The sequence below is a fragment of the Cucumis sativus genome, chromosome 4, assembly GCF_000004075.3.
Source record: "Cucumis sativus cultivar 9930 chromosome 4, Cucumber_9930_V3, whole genome shotgun sequence".
Classification (NCBI taxonomy): domain Eukaryota; kingdom Viridiplantae; phylum Streptophyta; class Magnoliopsida; order Cucurbitales; family Cucurbitaceae; genus Cucumis; species Cucumis sativus.
Genome location: NC_026658.2, coordinates 12,693,849 through 12,711,633, shown reverse-complemented (window position 1 = coordinate 12,711,633; position 17,785 = coordinate 12,693,849). Strand labels below are relative to the sequence as shown.

The 17,785-nt window shown below is 35.4% G+C and overlaps 4 long non-coding RNA genes across 4 annotated transcripts; 3 read left to right on the top strand and 1 right to left on the bottom strand.

Moving 5' to 3' along the window:
• The first annotated feature begins 2,378 nt into the window (after positions 1-2,378).
• Positions 2,379-4,394, top strand: LOC116403390. The gene is made up of 2 exons (XR_004216169.1): positions 2,379-3,262; positions 4,145-4,394. It is a non-coding gene; the product is annotated as an uncharacterized LOC116403390 (long non-coding RNA).
• A 2,997-nt stretch (positions 4,395-7,391) lies between these two features.
• LOC116403392 lies at positions 7,392-8,577 on the bottom strand. Its single transcript, XR_004216171.1, has 3 exons — positions 8,488-8,577; positions 8,281-8,326; positions 7,392-7,514 (listed from the first exon to the last, which is right to left on the bottom strand). It is a non-coding gene; the product is annotated as an uncharacterized LOC116403392 (long non-coding RNA).
• Positions 8,578-13,561: 4,984 nt separating this feature from the next.
• LOC116403397 lies at positions 13,562-15,079 on the top strand. The gene is made up of 2 exons (XR_004216176.1): positions 13,562-13,644; positions 14,528-15,079. It is a non-coding gene; the product is annotated as an uncharacterized LOC116403397 (long non-coding RNA).
• A 787-nt stretch (positions 15,080-15,866) lies between these two features.
• LOC116403399 lies at positions 15,867-17,074 on the top strand. Its single transcript, XR_004216178.1, has 2 exons — positions 15,867-16,003; positions 16,835-17,074. It is a non-coding gene; the product is annotated as an uncharacterized LOC116403399 (long non-coding RNA).
• The last annotated feature ends 711 nt before the right edge of the window (positions 17,075-17,785 follow it).

The following is a 17,785-nucleotide window of genomic DNA, read 5'->3' as shown; positions in this document are numbered from 1 at the left end:
ACCCCTTACTTTAATGTTACTCAAATTTCTTGAACGAAGGAAACCTAATAATAAGAATATGGAACTCAATTACTTTCACAATACTTTCTTTCATTTAATTTCCTCAATGTAAATTCTAGCTTACCAAAGTATTGGCGAATCGAACTCCAACAAATCTACAATTTAGTTGTGAATCCAAAGAACTCAAACGCTACCTTCAAGAATCAATTAACAATTTAACTAATTATCCAAAACTACAACCCAAGGAAAATTACAATGTAAAACCACCACACTCACCAATACAACTTACCACAAAAATCCCAAAAATTATAGTAAAATGGGGGCAACAACTTCGAATAACTGGAATCGACGCGTGTAATAGATCAGATCTAATCAACAAATGAAAAACAAACTTCAGCTTACAACCCATGGCTGGAAGGTGAAGAGCCGCGTGACGTCACTTCGACAGACGCGACGAGCTCAGGTCTGGTCGACGGCTGCTTCAACTAAGTAACAACGTCAGTGAGATGATAGGTCAATCGGTGACATGCCTCGTCACCTGGAGCAGAATGTGGCGACGTGAACGTCGAAGGAGCTACGCGCGAATGAATCACAGCTTGGCTGGAAAACAGAGGTGAGACGCGATGCCGAGAGTTCGAACTCACGACGAACGGTGCTTCGACTTCAACGGAGACGAAGCGATCGGTGACGGCGTGGCCGGCTGACGTCCAAGAGTAATATAAAATGGCTAAGGGAGGCAAGTGGTGGTGGGCACGGGGAAGAGGAAGAGTGAAGGAGAAAGAGATGGGGTTGCACGTGAATCAATAAAGAATTGATATTTTAAATTAATAATAACATTAATTCTATTATTATTATTTAACCTTTAGTATTAGTATATTTTTTCATAAAAGCCCCCTTCACTTCCTGCTAAATCCACACCACAACCAAATTCCTTAAAATCTTAATAAAATTTTGAAAATTTAGCTTGAGAGAAATACCTTGATATTAGGGGTGTTACATAGTTTCTCTCTAAATTTTTTTTTTCATTCCAATTGTTTTCCACAAACCAATCTCATCTTCGAAGATAGGAAGGTCTCCAACGGGTGGTGTCCCCAATTCGGTGGATTATAGATTCAGATACGTCAACAAGAGTAAGTTCTATGTATCTTTTAATTTAAAAGCATATTTAGTTCTTTATTTAGAACTTTGATTCTAAATATTGTCAATGTACTGGTATTTTGGAATTTTCAAATTAAAATTGATGAATGGTTCTGTAAAGTCTTTCACTGCCAAGAGCTTTTATCCCTTTAGGGCACACATACCAATTAAACTAATGCAAGACCTTTGACAGTAGTTAATGGTAGCATCTCACAAAGTGGAAGTGGTTGGCTTACCAACGGAAGATTTTCAATCATTTCTAGCAGTCCCTTTTCTGTTTGAGTATGACCTTCCATATTTTCTGCTATATTACTTATAGTTAATATCAAATGTGCATCTTTGCCATCTATGCTAATATCACTGCCTGACTGCTCTTGATGTTGAGGCGTTGTTCATTTTTGTTCCCTACACAGAAAAGAAAAAAAATTATTGTTGTTTATTTATAATCTAAGCAATTTTAAACAATATAAAGCAGTAACTAATGAATTAAACACTAACTGTTGAGTTTCTACAGTAGATTCTTGAGGATGTGACTCTTGAACAGATGGATTCTCATGGATGATCACATGTTTGTTGTTTTGATGGTCATCATTCTTGTCCAGATTGTGATGATTAGAATCATCACGAAGATCATCATACATGTTGTTAATATCATCAAACAATTAATTTTTACTTGAAATAGATACATCAACTCATATCATAACTTTTCTCTTAAAATCTCGGGACTCAACTAATTGATTCAACATTTTAATAACATTATTTAATCTTACTAATTTCAAAATAACCTAATTGAATTTGAATTTCAAAATAACCAAATTGAATTTCAAAATTACAAAATTATTATTTTTTAGAATTTGAGAATCTCAACCATAGATTTTATATTAAAATAACATTATCTCAAAATAATTTTAATGACTTGAATATCAAGATAATTAAATTATTATTTTAAAATTGGAAGAAACGCACAAAAAGCGCACACACCCACTCATGTACACACGCACGCGTGCGTATACGCACACTGTAACGCCCCAAACTCGAAGGTGTTTTATTTTAAGAGAATTATTCCGATTTGTTCAAGATTTATTTTTTAAAAATATGTTGAAGGGTAGAAAGAAGATTTGAAAATGTATTAATATAATTATAATATATATATATATATATATATATATATATATATATATATATATATATATATATATATATATATATATATATATTTATTTTATATTTTTATTAAACAAAAGTAAAGAAAAAGAAAATTCTCTTCCTTCTTCATCCCGTGCGTCCTCCATCTTTTCCTTCTTCTCCGTTCACCCTAGCAGCCGCACGCTCCAGCAACCGCCCAATTCTTCTTCTCTTTTCTTCCTCTTTCGTTCGACGTCGACGGTCAGACCAAGCCGAAAACGAAAACCCAGTCGCCGTCCCTCTTTTCTTTTCGTTTTCTACCGCCGGCAACCCCAAAATTTCTCTTCTTTCGTTTCTCTTTCTTTTCTACCATACCCAGCCACCGCTGCAACCGTCGGCCGCCATCTCTGTTCGCGAAGCAAGCCGTACGCGTCACCTTGCAGTTGTCGTCCAGATCTGCGTCGCCGTGCCCCGTCCTAATCGCCTTTGTCTCCGTCGAAGCCAAGCCCAGCCGCCGCCCATTCCTTTCCTCTCCGTTCGTGAAGCCCGGTCACCGCGTCAGATCGTCGATCGATTTTGAGGCAGCGCGCACGTCTCCTTCCAGCCGCGCGTTTCCTCTTCTTCCAGCAGCGTGTTTTTCTTCTAACCGCGATTCACAAACCGGCGTACACTCTAATCTGTCTGCACGATGATTTTTGTTTAGAATCGATTGCCGCTACCCCTATTTTTACTGAGATCCGTCGAAGTTTTGTTGGTAAGATTGAAGTTATGAAATTGTAGTCGTTTCCAAAACAATTTAAGTATGGGTTGTGATGTTTTCAAGGTGTTCAAACGTTACGGATGGGTTAATTGACTAATTTGATCAATTATTCTTGAAGGTGTGAAAGGTAACTTTGGATCACTTAAATTCACAACCAATTTGTGAATTTTGATTTTGGGTTGCCCTTATTTGGATTGTTTCGTGGACGATAGTTGGTTAACGAGCTTCCCTAACTTTGACGTAAGGGATTTTCTACTGGACTCAATAACAAAATTAAGATACATTGACTAATTAAGATGTATTGACTGTATGGATCGAAATATTATATGTGAACTGAGTAGGGACGACAGTTATGATGTATGTTTGGATATTGACTTAAAGTTTAATGTTTGCTATGTTTGCTCTGTTTGACTGGGAGAAATTAATATATATATGTGCATGGGTTGATGTGGACTGTGGTTGAGTATATGTTGTGACTGTCTGGTTATGTATATGTACAAAGATAATGATGTGGAAACGACTGAATCTCGTAGATGTTGCTTATATAAAGTGTGGATTTGATTAGTAGATTGATTGTTGTCTAGACTGAATGTATAATCTACTGTTATGTTGTGTGCTTGTGAACGGAAGAAACGTCATGGTTGTGCCCTTGGTGACTGAGGAGGAGGTTATGATTGTTTAGCTTGTTAACTGATGTAATGAAATGTTTTTTACTGACCTTGGGCTAAATTAGAGTAAGACGACTGTTTGAGGTTAAATAAGGAGTTTACGTGATGAGAATGTTTAACTGATCTGTGAATGACTGTTAAGATGTTTAGAATGAACTGAGGGGAAAAATTGTTAGCTTTTATTGGGATGTGTGCCTTGTAGGTGTCCCACGGGATCACCAATTATTCTGCACCTTCGGGAGCATTAGACTGATATGTGTCTCTGCAGAACACTAGACTGAAATGTACGTCCCTCGGGGCGTTAGACTGAAATGTGCATCCTACAGGATCACAAGACTGCGACTGTACAGGGTGTCCCAATAGAATGTTAACAATTTATTTTTCCCCTGACGGGACCAGTAGAGGGTCTCTTCTGGGTATTTTTATACTCACCCTCCTTATGTTTAATTTTCAGGCAAAGGTAATAAAGACGACAAACCAGCGAGGAGCAGGAAGGAAGCGTGATTGCCATAGGGGTTATTTTAAATTTGCTTCTGCTTAATGTTTTGTTTCACGTGTTTTGTTTTAGTACTTGAGATTGTTTAGAAAATTTTGTAGTTGAACTGTATTCACGAATTAGTAAACTTTTCTTGAAAGTGTTGGCTATTTTAAACAGGGCCCATATATAAATTTTTTGTTTTCTTTGAGACTTTGAAATTATTTGAGATTGAGATTTTGTGTAAACTCAGGTCTTTATTTGAAATTAATGACTTCGACTTACCTAGAAAAGTTGGGTCGTAGGAAATTCAATAAAATAATTAAGAAAACTTGCAATATGTGAGAGATATACGAACTTCAAACAAATTTTACAAGTTTCAGCAAAAAATTTCAAACAAGTTTTAAAGTTTAAGCAAAAAGTAATCATAGGTAGGAAGGGGAGCAAAAGTGGGGTCTTGAATTAATTCTGCAAAATTAGTAGGCTTTCAAAATTTAGGTTCTAGAAGTAGAATTATTGCAGAAAAATAAATAATTGCATCATTCAAATTGAATCAAACATATCATGATGTTATATTCTCCATAACGTATAATGGAGTATAAACATAAAGTTTCTATATACAAAGCTATGTATCTCTACCCTTGACTTCTCTTTCTCTCTTTCTACCTTTTTTATCCTTTCTTTCTCCCATTCACTCAATACACTTGCAAGAACCTTCTTTTTCTTTTTTTGTATTTAAATGTTCTTGGCACCATCCTTTTTTTAATTATCAAGGCTTTGTTATTGTGTACCAGTATTGTGTCGTGCCTCCTTCACTTCTCATCATCATTTTCATCTCACATCTCTACCTTGTCAATTTTCGTTTTTCACTCAGCTTTCTTTCTTCTTTTGTCTTCACTACTTTCTTTGCTCCTTCTTCTCAAGCTCTAACTTTTGCTATTATCAACCAGTCTCAAATGACCATTGGAAAACCTATAGCCCACTGAGAGGCAGCCAATATTGTAATGCCTCTAATGATAAACTCCAATGAAACCAAAAGTTCTTCTTTAAGATTTGAAAAATATATTAGATAAAGCATAATTAGTTGAAAAAGAACCTCAAAATTTTGTGTTAAACGACTACAATTTCATCGTATAATATGCCATAAACATATTAACTAAAATAAGCTCATAAACACAAAAATGCACTAAGTGTTGGTTAACATACACTACCTTGAAATATGACAAAGACTTTATTTCTCCCAACCAGACAGCATAATTAGGAGGTAGCTTGGGAGCAAACGGAATTGACTTAATTTCCACTAGCAATATCCTATAAAAATTTCAAATTCTTGAAATATGGAAACCAGTGAATGGAAGTTTTAGGGGAATGAAGTATAACCTCTAAATACAGAAGGACGACATAAAGGGGAATGAAGACTCGAAAGAAGGACGACGTTTTCCGAGAGAAGGACGACAATTTTGAGGGACAACGAATGACGATTTCAGAGTATTAGGGATGGCGGAAGTCTTAGGGATCTCGTACTCAGTCGATGGTGAACGACTGAAAGCGAAGGATCTAGTACGCATTTTCAGAGACGACATAGTGAACGCGGACAGACAGAAGTGAGAGATCCTCAGAGAGAACTTGGCATTTTCGAATGCGGCAGAGACAAGTCTAGGGCTTCGAAGGATTCAACCCAATATTTTCTTATATATATATAAATATATATTTAATAATACTTGACGTTTTTAAAATGTCAAGAAAAATGATCTTACTTGACGTCTAAAAAACATCAAGAAATTTAAAAAATAACTCTTCTCCGGCTTTTTATAAAAATTCTTGACGTTTTAAAACATCAATAATTTTTAAGATATTTCTTGACGTTTTTAAAATGTCAAGTAAAAGTACATATTACTTGACGTTTGAAAAATGTCAAGAATGTTGAATATATACATTCTTGACGTTTTAAAAACGTCAAAATTTTTATAGATATTTCTTGACATTTTTAAAACGTCAAGAAAAAATACATATTAGTTGATGTTTAATAAACGTCAAGAAATCTGAAAATTGACCTACCCCGCCTTTTCATAAAAATTCTTGACGTTTTATCTTTGGAACTACCCCTTTCTTGACGTTTTTTTTCAAAAAACGTCAAGAAAGAAAAACAACAAACGTCAAGAAAGGCCTTTTTTGTAGTAGTGACATACATAAATATATATATACATACATAAATATATATATACATACATAAATATATATATACATACATAAATAAATAAATAAATAAATATATATATATATATATAATGAATTAAAATGGTTTTGTTGCTTTACAGTTTTACTCTATAAACGAAGAGCATTATAAATATATTATTGAGGAAACATCTTTCGAAATGACTGGTTTTGGAAGTGTCATTAGATTTTTGGTTAGTTAAGCACATTTTCCTCCCAAATAGTAGTCGAAATACAACTTTTTTTTTTAAGAAGAAGAAACCGAATCCTTCAAACTAGGATAAACCTAGGATAAGAGTCATTATCTATTAACATAGAGTTAAAGTTACAAGGTTGAAGGCTAGAGGGAAGCCCAGAACAACCTAATCTAACAAACCTTAAAGTTAAGAGTTGGTAGTAGCATCATATTAGTTACAAGATGAATGACGCCTAGACCAAACTCCGATCAAGTTACATATGTCTTCCCACAAGTTAACAATAAACCTTGATTTATCCTTAAAAATTCTATTGTTTCTTTCTATCCAAACAATCAAAAGTAAGCCAGTTATGGAGGGAGGAATACACATTAGAGAGATCAGTTATGGATGGAGGAATACACAACTCTTTCTTAAATTTGTAGAATGAGAAAAGACCTTAGATCTAAAAAAGTTATTTATTTATTATTGGAGTGAATTGTCTAATTAATGTAGTTAATGGATGGTTTTGTAACCATAAAGTAAATAATGAAAATAATTTTCTAAAAGAATGAATGAAAATTTGGAAAGTTAAAAGGTTTTAGGAATTAAAAATAAGGGTGTAACATTATAAAAGACTACCAAATATACTATAAGAGACATGCATTAAAGGAGCTGAGGCATGCATACTACCAAATATACTATAAATAAACCAGAATTCTTTTTTAAGAAATTACACAACCAAAGTATAAAGAAGAAAGATTAGAAAATGAATGATCAAACAAAGTATGACTCATTTATTTTTGACAGGTTCGGCCAGTATCACCTGACAATTCATTTTCACCAAGAGAATAAACATGAGTAGCCTTGGAATCAAGTTCCTCCGATAAAAGCCACGGAGTTGATGGGTTAGAGACAGAACCAGAATTTGAGTTCAACGATGTGGATGGAAAATTCTGAAACTAGCAGCAACAGGAAGTTAAGACAACGAATTATTTTCAATATAGAAAGGCTAATTGTAAGAAGTTGTTAATGAAGTGTCCAAATGCATTATGGTAATATTGGGTGCAGAATGTTTGGAAGTTTTATCCGTGTGCTGTGAAGCACCACAAAGTTGAAGCATATGAAACCAATGTTTATCTGACAAAAAATAGTGTCATGATCATTGCCTTTCCATTCCATAAATTTATGGATAGCAGAAGAAAGAGAACTCTCAACACTTGAATCACCATATAGCACTCTACATCCAGGTGGTGCCTTGATTTTTGAAGATTTAGTTAAAAGCAGTGATAAAATTGGTACAAAAATTACAGTGCATTTCTCGATATGCAACAACATTAAGAGCAACTTAAAGACAACAATCATCAAGAAATCTAGTATTTAAAATGTACAAAAAGCAGTAGTAAACATATGTATTTTATGGCTGACTTTATCCATAAATAAATGTTGGATTAAATCATCAAAATAAAACACAAACATGTAATTATCCAGTTTTTCAATGGAGGATAGAGAGGAAGACATGCATACACAACTGCTAGATCTATATGGTGCCAGACTGCCAGAAAAATTTAAAGACACACATGACAACATTATTTTGGATGAAGTTTTAATATTGCAACCATGGAGGAAAAATCAACAGATCTTAAATATATGTAGTAGTCCAAATGATAAAAGTTTGTCTCAAGATAATATTTCAGTAACTGGCAGATGCATTGTGCTGAACCTAACCTCTTGTGTTTCACGGTAATGAACAAGGACAATGTGTTCAAGGGTCCTGAACAAAAAGTAGAAGCAAGTCATAAATTATATAAGTAGAACACGATATACTGCCACTGTCTAATTTCATTTTTCTTTGCTTGTGGCATGATGGGGATAGACCCCACTGAAACAACTGGTAGAAAGCAATTTAACAATTTTCTTTCAACCATAACATACTTATCTAGGAGCCAATAACACCGGCGAACAAAGGTTGGGCTATCTAGTCCATGGGCATAGTATACATGTATCCTTTTTACATTACCAACCTGCCGAAGAGAAAGAAAAGATTATCAAAGCATACCTTTTCTTGGTTATTAAGGCTGTAAAAGAATGAAAATTACCATAAATCTAAACATAGTTAATATTAGATCATTGAACAACCAATAGATTCAAAAGGAAAGACTCAAACCACCAATAGACTGGTTAATCATTTAAAATGATCTCCAACAACTTGCTCCACATGTGGACTCATATGGTAATTTCATTGATGATATGCAGCTAGTAGGCAAGATTATGAAATGAAGACGGTATGTGAGAAGATTGAAAAGATCAACATGATAAAATTATAGGGATTTGAATTTATATCTTAAGAACACCAGAGTCAAATGCTTAAGTTGATTAACTGTGTTAAATTTAACTCTATAATATATTTTAAATCTGAACAGTCATTAAACAACTACATTTTGAATAAGCTTCAGAGAATATTAGCAGAAACAGTAGAAATTACTTCAAATTTGTAGAGAGAACATATAAATTATATTCTAGAGAAAGAGCATTTGAATTATATTCTACAGAAACACGAGCCCATAGCATGTCTATTGAGTAGCAATGATAGTGAAAAAGGGAATAGTAAGTAACCAATCTCATAAACCTCTTTCTCACATCTAACCAAGTTCTTTAACAACATGCAAAAGCATCAAAATATTTAAGAAAACTTCCAATATTGCATTTGGAACTCATTGATTGACTTCAACGTTTAAGAGCCATAAAAGACACAACTTACTTTCTCACATGTCACCACTAAGCCTACGGCAACATCTTTTATAAGATATTCAGCTAATCTTTAGATTGTTTACCGAATAATCGTCTATTGTTTTGTAATTGATCCCACCAAGCACTTGCGCCACCTTGAAGTTTGAGAGCAACTAATCGAACCTTCTTGTGTTCGGGTGTATTGGCATAGTCGAAAAAAATTTCTACGTTCTTGATCCAATCAAGAAACTTCCACATCCATTCGACCATTGAAGGTAGGGAGATCCACTTTCATACGTATTTCTTAATCTTCTTGAAAGTATGGTCAAAGTCCAAGCCTTTGTTGAGATTCTTGATGAATGTTCAGCCAGTTGTCTTCATCGGAAGAGTTAGAATCGTTTAAGAAATGTCCAGGTACGTTGTTTCCATACAATCGATTATTGTGGATGTGAATAGGTTGATTTCTTAGTAGTTCTTGGTTTACATCAGGGTTTCTTGGTCTTTCTTGTCTTTCTTGGTTTGCTGCAATTGGGTTTCTTGGTCTTTCTTGTCTTATTTGGTTTGCTGCAATTGGGTTTCTTGGTCTTTCTTGTCTTTCGTGGTTTGCTGCAATTGGGTTTCTTGGGGGCTAAATTGCTTCTTCTAAAGGTTGGACATGAAATCGGGTAAAAAGGTTTGTTAATTCTACTAACGATTGCTGTATATCTGACTGCCCTTTTCGAAGTTCTTCAACAGCTTGTTCTACCAACTGCAAGCGTTGGTTGAAGGAGGCTTCCGCGTCCATGGATAAGAGTGGTAGGATCCAAGTTTTTTTAGGGAAGAGTGAGCTAGGATCACGCTTTGATACCAATTGATGCAGTAATTGCAAAGCTAAAAATCTTTATGTATAATGCCTCTTTTTTTTAATGTCTTATTAAGGAAAATGAGAAGCCATTTTATAGGGGCTGGAGATTACAAGAGTTGTTAAACTAACTTGGGGTTGAGTTAGTTTAACTTGGAGTTGAGTTAGTTATAACTAACTCAAGATACAAAATTGGTAATTCAAATAACTAATCCTAAACTATAAAAATGGTAATTCAAACCCCTCCAATAGGATAAAACTCAAGAAACATCAAGAAGGGAGATGTTCTACATCAAAGTGTAGAGAACGATTCATAATCCTTGGTGAAAGGAATGAATGTTAACTAATGTGTGTTTATGTGAAATTGTTATGTTATGAGTATGTTAAGGATAAAGAAAGGTTTATGCGAGATAAAATTATTTGATGTTGTTTATGCGAAATGATGTTTATGAAAAGGTATTGCAAAAAGGATTTCATAAAACCTTAGTCTTTTAGACATTCTTTCAAAAATTCATCTTCCAAGATAAGGTGTTTAGGCCAAGTAGAGAAGAAGGTTGAAGGATTTGCAGCGAGATGACCAGACGTTTTGAAAAGAGTTAAGCATTCGTTGTTTGGTCAAAGTGTAGTAATTATGTATCAAACACATGTTATTAATAAACATCTTGGTAGGTATTTATTATACTTGCTGTTTAGGTTGACTCACCGTTGCGTTTTGAGTTTTATTAATAGTATAAAAGGAGTTTGAGAATAATATTTTGCGATAAGAAAATTTCAAACTTGTAACAAACTCACATCATATTCCTAATACTATGACATTTTCATTGCAGTACGGTTTGGGATGTGACATGTACACATGACTGCCTAGCTTAAGTCATCTCATTGAGCAAAGCCATCTCGCCTAAGCTCAAATGGCCGCTCATGACAACTCTTTATATAGAGGTTTTCTTGCCTACACCTACAAATCTTCATGCTTGGCGCCTTGACATGTTCTTGGAGGTTCTTACCTTACTACTTGGGCACATAATTGAATCCTTAGAGGTTCTTTTGCCTTTCCTTTGGCCACCTATTATGTCCATCTTGCCTAGCGTTCCTTGTGTGCTTAGAGGTTATCTTGGCAACACCACTCCTCTCAGCCACACACACACACACACAACCTTGGCCATACCAATACCTTTCTTTAGAGGTTCTCATGCTTTTCTTAGTCGCCTAGAAATCTTGCACGCCTACTCTCACATTTAGCCATATGTTGTACTTTGTTTTCCACCTTGACTTTTAATGACACACAAACCAACTTTCCAAGGAATTCCCTTTCATTTTCCTATTAACTCATATTCTCTTTTTTTATCAAGTCCTTGGTAGAGAAAGTGGACTTTGAGTTGTTGGACTTTAGTATTGCATGGACATACAATTTTGAATGAAAAATCCTTATAAATGGGGCATTTGAACTCATTTGATGAGTTAACTATTGAATTTAGGCTTTCACACCAAATGAAATTTCTTTTTCTTATTTACTTTAAAAAAAAAAAGAAAATTTACCACGCCCATTTTTTTTCATCTATTTCTCTCGTCCGGTTCTTTCATCCAATGGGTCCCACAACTTGATTATGAGTCTAGAGGATACTAAGTCAAACTTAATGGTTGTTTGAATAAAACACAGCTTCGAATGTAAGTATTTTTTGGTTTAGTCTCGTTAATTAAGCCCAATTAGGGTAGAATTTTGATTCTTTTTCTGCTGTGCATGTCTTAGTTCTATCAGTAACTCCCTTCAGGGTGATAGCTCTCATCAGCAGACTTTCCATTGTTGGTTTCTTCCTGAGTCATCATTGTATTGTTGTTTTCCACAATAGGTAGGGTGAGTTTCAGTTTTACATGAAACGCACTGCTCAACCCACACTCTTTTCTCACTAAGTTCCTTATTCTCAATCTTCAATGCAAATTTCATCATCTGGGCCAACCCAATCGGTTCCACGGTTTCCACTTCCATTTTTATTCATGGGCTAAGCCCATTCATCAAAGTCTTCTCTAACACTATCGTTTGAAGAAATGTTACCAGAGATAAATAGCGATCAAATCGGTTGCGGTATTCTTCTACATTTGTTTTATGTTTGATTGAGAAAAATATTCCAACCAAAGTTCCTTCTCCGAATTGATCAAACTGTACAAGCATTCGTTCTTTCAGGTCAACCCAATTCTTAAAAACTTCAAACTCTTCTTGTGCTTGGTACCAATCCAATGCCAGATCATCAAAACTAATAACGCCTGTGGTTAATTTCTCTGAATCGGTAAGATCATGTATCTTAAAGAAGCGATAGGCTCTATGTAACGCCCCGAACTCGAAGGTAATTTATTTTAAGAAAATTATTCGATTTGTACAAGATTTATTTTTTGAAGAAAATATGTTGAAGGGGGAGAAAAAAAGATTTGAAAATGTGATAATATAATTATATATATATTTATTTATATTTTAGTTTTATTATTTAATTTAAATAAAAGAAAAGAAAAAATCTCATAAACCTCCCGCGCGCAACCCCCCATTTCCCCTTCATTTTCTTTTTCTATTTTCTCCTTCACCGTGCCCTACCTCCTTCTTTTCTTCTCTGATCCACGGCCGCCGACCCTATTCTTCTTCCATTTCTCTTTCTTTTCTACCATACCCAGCCGCCGCTGCAACCGTCGGCCGCCATCTCTGTTCGCGAAGCAAGTTGTAAGCGTCGCCTTGCAGCTGTCGTCCAGATCTGCGTCGCCGTGCCCCATCCTAATCGCCTCTGTCTCCGTCGAAGCCAAGCCCAGCAGCCGCCCATTCCTTTCTCCTCCGTTTTCTGCACTGCCGCGCGATTCTCCGTCCGTCTGTATACAGTCTCTCCGTTGCACGTCGTCTCTTCGCAAAGCTGCTGCTCGACTTCTTCCGCGAATAACACCTTTGACGTCTGTGCAATCAGGTTTTCATTTGCTGCCGTGAACCGAACTAAAAGACCCCAGATCCAACCTTCTGCGCGTTGAGTTCCTTCTTCGTTCTGCCGCAGGTAGCAAACCCACGCCATTCGATTGGGTTGTTCGCTGTCGTTCCTGCATTGCCAAGAGTCATTTTTCCAAAATAAACTGGGGAATTGACAAAAATAGGCCAAAAATGGGGTAGAAAAAGAGTTTTAGGATTGATTGTAAAAAAGTTGAGATTTAGGATAAATTGGAGGTGAAATGACGAAAATACCCTCTTTTATTTTCCTTCCTCTTTTCTTCTTTTTCCTTTTCTTCAACCCAAAGACAGAAGGCCGTTCAAAAGAAAAACGTAAACCAGAGCATTTGAACTCTCCCGCGTTTACAGTTACCCCCTTCAACTCTCTCCCGCCTCCGGTGAACGTTTTTCTCTTCCGTCCATTTCTTCTCCACGACTCCTCGCGCTATATTTTTCTGATTTCAACTTGTTCACCGAACGGTCTCCATTTCTTCTGCACGGGTCTCTGTTTTACTTTCGACTTCAACTCCGGCGGACGCTTCTCCACTTCCATCCATTTCGATTTCAGGTTTGTTTTCACCGGACCTCTCCATTTCTTATCCACTCCTCTACGTTGGCAGTGCCGTATCCATCATTTCCTTTGCAATGTACTGTAATAATAGAAAAACCATACCTTGGAGTTTAGAACTTGAATTCGAACATATATTTGGTATCTCATATAAACTCTGCAAAGCTACCAGTACAATAGAATATCATAAGCTGCATTGTTGAAAGACCATTTCCTTTGCAATTTGTTGAAAGACATTATCATAAGCTGCATTGTTGTTCTCTACTTTGTTAATGTTTTTAGTGATGTAGTTCCAATAGAATACAATCTTTAGAATGCATGTTTAGCTAGTCTAGGTAGTCTACTAGGTGTTAAGGCTTTAGGGTTAGCAATTTTATTAGACTTAGCAACTTTGCCTTGAAGTTTTCCATCATCTCGCACCTATCAGCACCTATCTCGCACCTTCCAAAATTTTGAGTAGAAGTCTCAATATAAGAGTGTTAACTTCCTAAACCGTTTAGAATGCATGTTTAGCTACTCTACTAGGTGTTAAGGCTTTAGGGTTAGCAATTTTATTAGACTTAGCAACTTTGCCTTGAAGTTTTCCATCATCTCGCACCTATCAGCACCTATCTCTCACCTTCCAAAATTTTGAGTAGAAGTCCCAATATAAGAGTGTAAACTTCCTATACCGTTTAGAATGCATGTTTAGCTACTCTACTAGGTGTTAAGGCTTTAGGGTTAGCAATTTTATTAGACTTAGCAACTTTGCCTTGAAGTTTTCCAGCATCTCGCATCTATCTCTCACCTTCCAAAATTTTGAGTAGAAGTCCCAAGATGCTAGTGCATCCATGTTTAGTAAGTCTCTTATGCAATTATATTTAATTAGTTTTTTTTTATGCAGGTTTCAGTATGGCTTCGACATCAACTAACGGTCCCATGTACAAGATTGACCCTGCTCATCATTTTCAGTCTATAGTAAGTAGTTTATCACATTTAGTAAGCAGGTTGACTATGTTGTCGGATCAAAATAAGACTGTCAAGATCCTTGGGTGAATGTTGATTACATTTACTCTCCATTCAATATCCATGGCAATCATTGGATTCTATTATGCTTGGACTTGGTACGTTGTCAAGTTAAGGTATGGGATTCGCTTCCGTCGCTGACGAGTGCCGAAGATATGAGAAGCATATTAGAGCCAATTCAAGAGATGGTGCCAAATTTGCTCGATGCTACTGGATTCTTTGTTAGGAGAGGCGGATCATCAACACACAAGGAACCTTGGCCACTTGTCATTGTCGACTCCATTCCACTTCAACGCAACAATAGTGATTGTGGTGTATTTACAATTAAGTATTTCGAATATGAAGCTTCTGGTTTAGATGTAGCTACATTATGTCAAGAAAACATGTCATATTTTAGAAAACAATTGGCATTTCAATTATGGACCAACAATCCCATGTATGAAAATTGTAGGAATTATGGACCAACAATCCAATTATGGACCAACAATCCAATTATTGACTTTTAGTTCCAACTTTTGAAGGAATTGTATATGTTCCAAACTATGTACATAAATAGTTTTATATAATGGAATGAATACCATTTTTGTTTTTTGGTATGCAATTTTTATTTCATTATCTTGGAAAATTGTAAAGTGTGCAGAACTTTTATATAATGTACAACAATGCAGGTGAGAGCAACATTCTCATGCTCTTAGAATTAGGAAGGCCAATTTATCCCACAATGTATGAAAATGGAGAGAGATGAGAGAAAAATGAAATATTCTTTTTGGAAGTGAGAAAATGGAGAAAATGGTTTTCAAAGGCCGGTGGGAGACCATGGGAAGAGCTTGAGAAAGAAATTTCAAGAAAACGAATTAAAGAATGGAAAAGGAAGAAAAAGGAAATTTCGTGAAAATAAGGGAAAATGGAACACCAGAGGGAGGGATGAGAGAAAAATGAAACATTTTTAGAAAGTGAAAAAACGGAGGGAGAATGAGAAGAGAGGATTCATAAATTGATTTTAGGATATTTTTTAACTTGAGGGTAATATAGACTTTTTCCAACTAATTTGTCCTAAAAGTCATCTTTTTTAAAATTCATCTCAAAACTCTTTTAGATCCTTCCAAATTATCCTATTTTTGATAATTCCTCAAATAAACTCAAGTAATATTGCTGGATTAATTGGTTGGATAAATCGTTTACTGTTCGATTATAGGTTACGCTCGAATTCCTTGGGTAAGTTGTAAAAAAAAAATCACATTGGGTTGAATTTAAATGATTGATGCGTTGAAGAGAATTATTGAGAAATTGTCTTAATGTTTAGGTTCGTTCTTCGTAGACTTCAACGTGGTTAAGGAGCTTAACTAACTTGAAAGTAAGCGATTTTCTACTCGACTCAACAACAAAATTAAGATATAATGACTAATTAAGATGTATTGACTGTATGGACCGTATTATTATATTTGAACTGAGTAGAGACGACTGTTATGATGTATGTTTGGACATTGACTTAAAGTTTAATGTTTGCTATGTTTGACTGGGAGAAATTAATACATATATGTGCATGGGTTGATGTGGACTGTGGTTGAGTATATGTTGTGACTGTCTGGTTATGTATGTGTACAAAGATAAGGATGTGGAAAAACTGAATCTCGTAGATGTTGCTTATATAAAGTGTGGATTTGATTAGTAGATTGATTGTTGTCTAGACTGAATGTATAATATCTACTGTTATGTTGTGTGCTTGTGAACGGAAGAAACGTCATGGTTGTGCCTTTGGTGACTAAGGAGGAGGTTATGATTGTTTAGCTTGTTAACTGATGTAATGATATGCTGTTAAATAAGGAGTTTACGTGATGAGAATGTTTAACTTATCTATGAATGACTGTTAAGATGTTTAGAATGGACTGAGGGGAAAAATTGTTAGCTTTTATTGGGATGTGTGTCTTGTAGGTGTCCAACGGGATCACCAATTATTCTGCACCTTCGGGAGCATTAGACTGATATGTGTCTCTGCAGAACACTAGACTGAAATGTACGTCCCTTGGAACGTTAGACTGAAATGTGCATCCTACGGGATCACAAGACTGCGACTGTACAGGGTGTCCCAATAGAATGTTAACAATTTATTTTTCCCCTGATGGGACCAGTAGAGGGTCTCTTACTGGGTATTTTTATACTCACCCTCCTTATGTTTAATTTTCAGGCAAAGGTAATAAAGACGGCAAACCGGCGAGGGGCAGGAAGGAAGCGTGATTGCCATAGGGGTTATTTTAAATTGCTTTCGCTAAATGTTTTGTTTCACGTGTTTTGTTTTAGTACTTGAGATTGTTTAGAAGATTTTATAGTTGAACTGTATTCACGAATTAGTAAATTTTTCTTGAAAGTGTTGGTTATTTTAAATAGGGCCCAGATATAAATTTTTTGTTTTCTTGAGACTTTGAAATTGTTTGAGATTGAGATTTTGTGTAAACTCAAGTCTTTATTTGAAATTAATGACTTCGACTTACTTAGAAAAGTTGGGTCGTTACACTCCAAATGTGAGACCCATTTCTAATTTGAGTAATGAAGTAAAATTTGGCTAGGTATTAAGAATTTGGCGTTTAAATAAATCCACGAAAAGGATTAAGCGATAAAAAATTTTATGGTTAAGTATACGTTATTGCGATTCAGTGGGTAGTTCGCGAAGGAAGTTGTGCGACCCATTTCTAATTCGAGTAAGGAAGTAAAATTCGGCTAAGAATTAAGAAGTTGGTGTTCAAATAAATCCATGGAAAGATTAAGTGATAAGATCTTTTACGGTTAAGTATACTTTTTTGCGATAAGTGGGTAGTTCGCGAAAGAAGTTGTGCGATAAGAAGCGAAAAAGTCTTTGCGTAAGTTAGGAAATGAAAGTTTTGAGTGTTAGACTAGGAGTTTTGGGTGGTCTTCGCGAGAAGAACCAAGTGTTTCGTGGAGAAAGAAGTCTACGAGGAAAGCCTTGGAGTTTTAGTTCACGATAAGAGTTCTATGCGAGTAAAAGTTGGTTAGTTCACGTGGAACGTTTCTTATAATAAAAATATAATCAAGCGATAAGGTTATTCACGAGAAATGTTAAGTGGTTGAATTTATTCACGGTTTGGGTTAGGCGGGGAGCAAGGTTTGTAAAGAAAATGTC